Source organism: Nannobrachium achirus, assembly GCF_963921795.1.
Source record: "Nannobrachium achirus genome assembly, chromosome: 11".
NCBI lineage: Eukaryota > Metazoa > Chordata > Actinopteri > Myctophiformes > Myctophidae > Nannobrachium > Nannobrachium achirus.
Window position 1 is genome coordinate 25494925 of NC_137820.1, and position 8381 is coordinate 25503305.

Consider the following 8381-nt stretch of genomic DNA (forward strand, 5'->3'; position numbering starts at 1 on the left):
GGCGGTACGGTAGCTCTGCCAAGGAGCACAAGGCTCAGAACATAGTTATACTGTAGCTGCTTCAAGGACAAGCTGAACCATAACAAGATAGGCTGTATCAAAACAATAGCTTTCAGGCATAGTGGAGACATCCAGGCTCTTACAAGCTCCCAAATATCATAATGTATTATACAGTAAGTAGTAGACCTATAAGTGATGGTAAAAGGTTAGATTTAAGCAACCATAATAACAATTTATGAATAATTCTTCTGCATAGTGCAAATCAACCGTCCGAAAACACCTTTAAGGTGAAAAACATACCCATAGAGTGGGCTTCTTTTTCTGTCCTCTGGATGTAGATGAACAACTGAAAACTAACAGGCTATGTGCTCGTAAAAAATACAACAATCTGGCAAGATAGTCTACTTTGTAAGCTTTGCTTGAAGATTATCAACAGCCCAGACAAACTGAAGGAAATCCTAGGCTACGCTATTGTGCAGGAGACATAAAACTACCAGGCTGATCTTACACTTGAAAGTGAAACTATTGAGTCATGACAGATGTATTGTAATTTCGCATAATCTTTGTATATTTCCTCTGGTTGCAACATATCCTACCTCAGTCAGAAACAGGGAAGATGCCATTCTAAATTGCATGTGTATTTCTTTTTTTATACTACTGATAAAAAAAAATGCCTATACTACTACTACTACTACTACTACTACTACTACTGACATACTTTACATTTCATTACTTATTTCTGCTCAGTAAACTTGTGACAATTATAATCTTATTATCTATATTCAATTTTCTTACATTGTTAGCACAATCTGGTGGAGTAGGCCACACCAACATTTCACTGCGCATACTTCATGAGTGCATGAACAAATACATCTTCTTGAATATTGAATGTAGCCCTAAATATAAACAATGTAAATCATACTGTATCAAAACATGGCCTACACACAGTGAAGATAACATTGATCATGTATGATCATGTATGATCATTGACCTTATTTACATCAGTGATAGTGGTGCCCCAGGGGTCTGTACTTGGCCCCCTTCTCTTTTAATCATATGCATGGCCTGATTAATAACGGAGTAACTTTGTGAATGAGACCAACACGAAGGCGTGAAAACCTTGGTCATAAAAATGCTTGAATAAAACTGCGTACACATGAGGACAGAAATAAGCAGACACATTCTTTCCGACAGATTTATAAATACGCAATTCGCCTGATTATATCAATCATTATGGAACTCACATTACGCGTGAGTCGGCATGACATTACTCACAGTCACAGCCAGGCCACGGTTGCTGTGAATATTTATAGCTCCCGTACCGTACTGTACCTGTCATTGTAATTGAGCAAGATGCACAACTGCAAAGACGGGATCTCTCTGGGGTTGGGATAATTGCATCTCCGATATTGAAAGACACATATGTTGTGTAGTATTCTGTAACGAGCACCTCGTTGAGACAACTCAACGACTCAAGTTGCGCACAAAATGTGTTGCAACTGGTTGTTAACCTACAGTATGTGACGTGACAGGCATCTAGTTTTCAAGTACCCACAACAAGTTCATGTTCAACTTTTATTAGAAAACATCATAACATAACAGCAATAGAGTATGAATTATGAATAACTATTAACATCAAAGATCAAAACACAACAATAAAAAGGTTTCTATTACTTCTGGTAAAGTTTGTATGCTCGTGTGACTCACAGGTCGTGTGAGAGTCCTCCCATTTCTTAGATTGTAGCGACTTGTAAATGTAGACAGGCTCTGGATGATTGGACTGGTCCCTTCGCTCAGTAGTCGACTGTATTCTCTTAGAGTGGCCTCCTCCTCTCCTCGCCTCCTGAGTAGGGACAAACTAATGTGTTGCATGTGTCGTATGTTTACAAGACCACTGGGCCTTGTGGTGTCTGTCTGCCCTGAGACTGGGAAGTCAGGGTTCAATCCCTGGCCGAGTCATACCAAGGCAGATCATACCAACACTAAATAATAGCCTCTAGCCTCCCTGCTCGGCACTCAGCATCAAGGGTTGAAATGGGGGGTAAGTCCCTGCGATATACTGTACTAGCGTCATGTCCAGGGGGTGTACTTCGGGGGTGTACATCAAGCTGCCTCATTCTACAGAAACATGAGATACGCTCAGTCCTGACCTATGGGCCACATGGCTGCGAAACTGTTGGCTCCCAAGGCTACATGGGCTACACTCAGCCACAACAAAGAAGTGAAGAAGTGAGTGATAGCAGTAGGAGATGGGCTTGCTTGAGGAAGGTTGTCCTACAGACAGATACATCATGGTCGTGAATATTATTACAAATGAAACAAAATCTTTTTTTGTGGAGACTGGCATCGTGGGCCACCAGCAGTTCTGGATCCCCTGCTGTATAGGATATGGTTTTGATTGATTAAATACTTTGTTAGCACGTTGAAAACGGCGCCGGCAAGTACAATTTTACAAGCTGTGCTAGAAGGATAACATAAAACATCCCTGGGGGCTTGTGGTCCTATATGTCCTCCGGTGATACAAAAGAACAGGACATTCTTAGAATTTGCAGTCAGTATCAATAAAGTAAGCAAGGAGATGAGACAGAGAATATATTGTTAACATGAAAGAACTGTCTCAGGGCAGAGGAGGAGGCAGATCTCCCTTTTTCATAAGTATGAGGCTCCTTCAAGCATGAACATACAGGATATACCGGTACATTAATGCAATTAACTGTACACACAGTATACAGCACATTCATACGGTAGACTAAACCTGCTCAGATGTTCAAAGCTGAATATTGAGGAAATGCGCGTGAATAGTCATGCGATGAAGAGAAATAACAATCAACCTCCCTCCTTTCCATTATTTATTGTTTTATTTCGTTTATTTAGCTCTGGCTTGGCTTGCTTCTGCACCCCGTCACATCACAGCTGAGAATCATGAAACACTAGAAGCAGTGCTCTTCCGAGCACAGGTCTCCACCAGGCCGTGCGTCCTGGTGGTGCTACTGTATAATAGGCCAATGTAAAAAGGGTGGCATATGTTCTTCACCTTAGATCTTTCATGGCAATCGGACGCTGCATGCATGATTTCAAGCATTGTGTTCCAAAAATGTGTTTTGCCAAAGTCTACCTGCTGGTGGCACTATAACAGGACAATGTTAAAAAGGTAGCATTTGTTCCTTGACCTAGTGGGAATATGTGTGGCAAATGTCACGGTAATCGCAAGCTGCGTTGATGATTTGAGGCATTTTGTTCAAAAACGGAGCAATCCTGCAAACTTTGGAAGCTAATGTTAGCCAATCAGGATGGAATGTGAAATATCAGACAGATCGGACTTGATCACATGACTATAGAGATACTGTGTACCGATTTGCATGATTTTTGGATAAAATCTCAAGGAGTAATATCCAAAAATGTGTTTTACATAAGTCGGCCCAAAGGTGGCGCTATAAAAGGCTGATGTGAGAAATGCAGGGCAAAGGTTTATCCTTAGCCTCTAGGGAGTGCGCTTACAAAGTTTGAAACTGATCGGTGGAGTTATAGGTAAAACCACAAATCGGGCTGTTATAGCGCCACCATGAGGCTGATTAAAAAAAATTAAGTGGCATTTCTTCCTCGGCCTAGTGGGAACGTGTGTGCGCGATTTCATGATAATTGCACTTTGCGTTTGTGATTTGAGGCATTTTGTTCAAAACGGCTCAATCCCACAAACTTTGGAAGCCAATCTTAGCCAATCAGGATGGAATATGCAAAATCGGACAGATCCGTGTCGATCACATGACTGTCGAGATATTGCCTACCGATTTGTAGGATTTTTGGACAAAATCTGTAAGAGTATAGTGCACAGAAATGTGTTTAGCAAACATCGGCCACTAGTTGGCGCTAGAAAAGGCCCATTTGAAAAATTTAGGGCAGAGGTTCTAGATTGGCATCCAGGGAATGTGTGTGCTCACTTTGGCAGCGACCGGGCCAACGGAGACTGAGATTTGGCACTCACAAACTGCGAGGACGCATGGACGCACGCACGGACGGACGGACGGACGCACGGACGGACGGACACACGGATGGAGGTGAAAACATACTCTCCCTCAGCCTTCGGCTGGTGGAGACAATAATCAATATACTGGCGTTGTGAACTTGAGAGGCAGTCTGCGGGAGGCGATGCTTTGTGTGTGTGTGTGTGTGTGTGTGTGTGTGTGTGTGTGTGTGTGTGTGTGTGTGTGTGTGTGTGTGTGTGTGTGTGTGTGTGCGTGCGTGTGTGTGTGTTATACAATGGAGAAGAAGGACAGATGTCAGCACTGATCAGAGGCAAGAGAGAGGTGTAGATGGCATGAGGGGAAGCTTCAGAAGTGATGAGGGAGAGAGAGAGAGAGAGAGAGAGAGAGAGAGAGAGAGAGAGAGACTGAGACTGAGACAAAGAGAGAGGATCAGCTGATTATTAAATCTTACAACGTTCCCAGATGAATACCTCGATATAAACACAGCCACGTTTGAATTGTCAACATGAGCAGAGACGGCACGGTGCCTTATCAAATGAGACCAATTTCCTCTGTGTTTTTGTGCGGTGTGTTGACACAAGTATAGGCTATGCTTACTCATGTCAACCGAATGCCAACGACAACACAATACAATGCTGTCAGCCCCCAGGCTACGAAAGATAAAGTCGTTAATGTCTAATTCCTCGCGTCATGCAGTCTATATTTAGCGATGACAGCCAAGCAAAATTCGGTTGACACGGTAAACATCCTGGCAGTCCAAATGAAAACTAAATATTTAATTTGTCTCTGTGTCGGTGATCTAAATCTATTCTGAAGCTATTGTGTTTATAGCGCTTGGGAAGAGTGCACACAGTGTCAGTGAAATCCTCAGTGTTAATTTAACTCAGAAAGAGTGTACAAGTGGAACCAAATGGAGCCTGTGCCTCATCTGAGTTATAAATAGTAGTTAAATAGTTTGAAAACTCACTTGTACTCCTTGGCTTTCGATGATTCAGACTGAGAGTTCAGACTGTTTTCATTAGGCAATGTGTCTATGTGTTGCAGCCTCTGTGGTTTTCCCCTGTTTATTGTTTTACTATTAGTATTTAGTATTCATTTTTTTCACAATTTAATGCCCTACTTCATCATACTACAATGTCAACACAAAATGTGAGCTTATAGATCTGCTATTTCTGTGACTTTTGAATTTCTGAAAGCGGTGTGTCTGTGGGTTTTATAAATATTGGAAACTAACAAGAGCTTTTGTTTCTTTCTTCTTTCTTTAATAACTAAAGTGGAGCCAATGGTTATCTTATTCCATTTCCTGAAAACTATAGGGAGATACAAGGTTTCTGCCCGACAGCAACGATACAGTATCTCTACAGTATCTCCATCTCATGTCTATCTCACAGTACACTGTAACATCCTGAGTGTTACGGGGTGATTCTGTAGCATTTGTACACCCTCAGTGTTCAAATTACACTCCGGATTTTGCAGTGTATCCATGTAATCCATTTTTCACATGGTATCAGATACTTCATATTTAATCAGATGTGCCGTGGATCTTGGTCTATAATTCATAGGACTAGCTCCATGTGTCTTACATACAACACCAAGTCATTGCTCCCTGTTGACTAAAGGGGCTAGCTCCCTCTGTGTGTGTGTGTGTGTGTGTGTGTGTGTGTGTGTGTGTGTGTGTGTGCGTGCGTGCGTGCGTGCGTGCGTGCGTGCGTGCGTGCGTGTGTCTCTCTCTCTCTCTTGGCTAACGGTTAAAAAGGATCTAGAGTGGTCCCTTATGTAAATGGAATGTCTCTTGCGAGCCATTTTCTTTCATACCATAATAAAACTCACAATTCAAGCCAGACATAGTTAGAGACAAAGAGGGAAAGTGGGGAGAGTGCCACTTAGCATAGACTGGAGTGGTGTGAAATATGGTTCATTTGTTCGTTCTTTCTCTCGCTCCCTCTCCACCTTTGTGTAAGTGTGCGCACAATCTACATGCATTATGACATGTTGATTTTAAGAGCGATAAAGCCCTCTGTATGCTGGTTCTGCCTAATTCATGCCTCTCTTCTCTGAGGCAATCAACCTAGTCAGTATGTGCACAACACTCCTCTTTTCCCTATAGAAACAAGAGATCAATAGCCAGCCTCTGGGCACTAAGTAGCATTCCATCAATAACTCATTGAATCAATTGGTTTCAATGAGTTGGTCATTTCTTTTAATCCTGCTGCCATGAGTTAAAGTTATACCATGTACAGGTAACTTTTTTTATAAAACAAATCTTAAAATTGTCCTAACTGTTAAATCGCTAAAGTTTTAGAAACCCCACTCCGTTAATTTCAGCTTCTAAAGCCTTCTCTTTATATGTTTTCTATGAGCCGTGAGGGGGGGAGAATTTCGCGGCAAAATGACGTCATCTGCATCATGTGTATACGTTGGCCAATCATATCGCCGATCATAAACACATGGTACACTACCGGCCAATCACAGGCGCATCTTGCTGACTTCTCAGGAAGTAGCTTGCCTCAACATAACAACAACATACTCGGGTGAAGGGGCCGTTTCTCCGGAATGCCTGAACGCACAGGAACCAGGGACCCCTCTAAAGATAGATCTCGGCGAGCTGCAGGCGGACGCGGTGGCGAGAGGCCCGGTCCGCGGCGAAAAACGGCCAAAAGACGCGGACGCTACCGCGGTTTGCTATACAGCTCTGACCACTAGTTGAGCAACTTACACAGTATAGCTTTAAATAAATTTGTTTTCTACTTTGAACTGAACAGAGCTGCCTTGGATCCTTTCTAAGTTCCCCACCTCATCTTTGCACATTTTTTGGTTACAATGGAATGGAACTCGATTTTTTGTCCTAATATCTATATACCCTCTCCAAAGAGCACCTCTCTACAGTTTATTGTATTACTCACTGACCCACGCAGCGCTTCTTCTTCTTTTATTCCACCCCATGTAAGGCTTGCCTTGTGTCTGTTTTCATAACCTAGAATCCCTTTTCTGGACTTTGTTGCAAATGGGCAGCTGAGGAGAGGGCTGGCAATGAAAAACACTCAAAGTTCTCATTACTGTCTTAAACCAATGAAAGATGTATTTAATATTGTTTTATTATTAGATCTAGTAATGCAACCACTTAAGCACTATAATATACTTAGTCACATAACAAATAGCGATAACAGCTTATCTACAAGTTCGCAATGCATTGTGATGCATGAAAATATTGAACATTTTATATATTTTTCAATTTCTTTGGTTATAATGTCCAAAATAGGGATGCCAGATTGAAAGACGTTAACCACATGAGTCACAATGAGATTACAATATCTGTAAGAGCCATTCTGACTGGTCATGTTAATTGATGATGTCACTAAAGTGAAGGCCATGGTCACACCCTAATTGTCTAGGTATTTAACCACTCTCTGTAATCAGCCTCAGGTGTTGCCAGTGGCAGAGGCAAACAGTTTGTGACTGTGTTCAGGAGCTGTGGTCTGTATAGAGTCTTTGACTGTCATTTATTTACTTTATTTATATGTCAAGTATAGGACTTAGGCTAATAAATATTATAATTTATGCACTCAATGGATGTCTGGACTTCAGTCATTTGAATACACGTCAGAACTTCCCTCGGTAGTACCCAGAGTATAGGACTTTGGGCACTACATAAGGTCACAAACTTCCTCAGTTCAAGTCGACTGTTTTATTGGGAAGCCACCTGCTTCTAATGATATCAACGCACTTAATGCGAAATATTCACGTGCTTTCAGACTCTTCAATGCAGAAAGTATCCAGGATACTTGGATATTCAGTATCCAATAACTCACCAATGCAGAGATATTAGTAGTAAAATGTCGACATCTAGTGGTCAACCTCAGAGGAGCGCAAAAATAAAACCTGAGGTGACTCCCAGCCTCGAACCAGATGCCAAGTGTGCTCTGTTCCCCAGTGTAACGCTCCACGCCACTGACCCCGACGGAGCGGCGCGGTATTGGGCGCCGATGACCCCCGTGAGTCGCCACCGAGGCGAGCGCTAGCGAGCCGAGTTGCCGCGGCGAGCGGTGGGAACGGCGCCCAATCCCACTCAGCCGCGTTACCGAGTTATGTGCCGTTATGGACAGAATAGTAAATATTCAGTCCCTCACTATCAACATCTACCCCACTATCCACGTCATAGATAAATGCACAAAAAAGGAGTCACTTCATCCGTTCATTAGCTCAGTCAGTAGAGCACGGATGCAACAAACCCACGGTTTGGGTTCGATTCCCCTGAGGGGAATAATATTCAAGGCGAGAGATATCGGCGCATGCGTACTTCAAAGTATCCACGTGGATACCCAGTGCATATTCTCTGCATTCAAACGTCTGAGAAATGGTGAAAAAGTCCGATTGAATGCGAAGAGAGCAGTCGAAGCC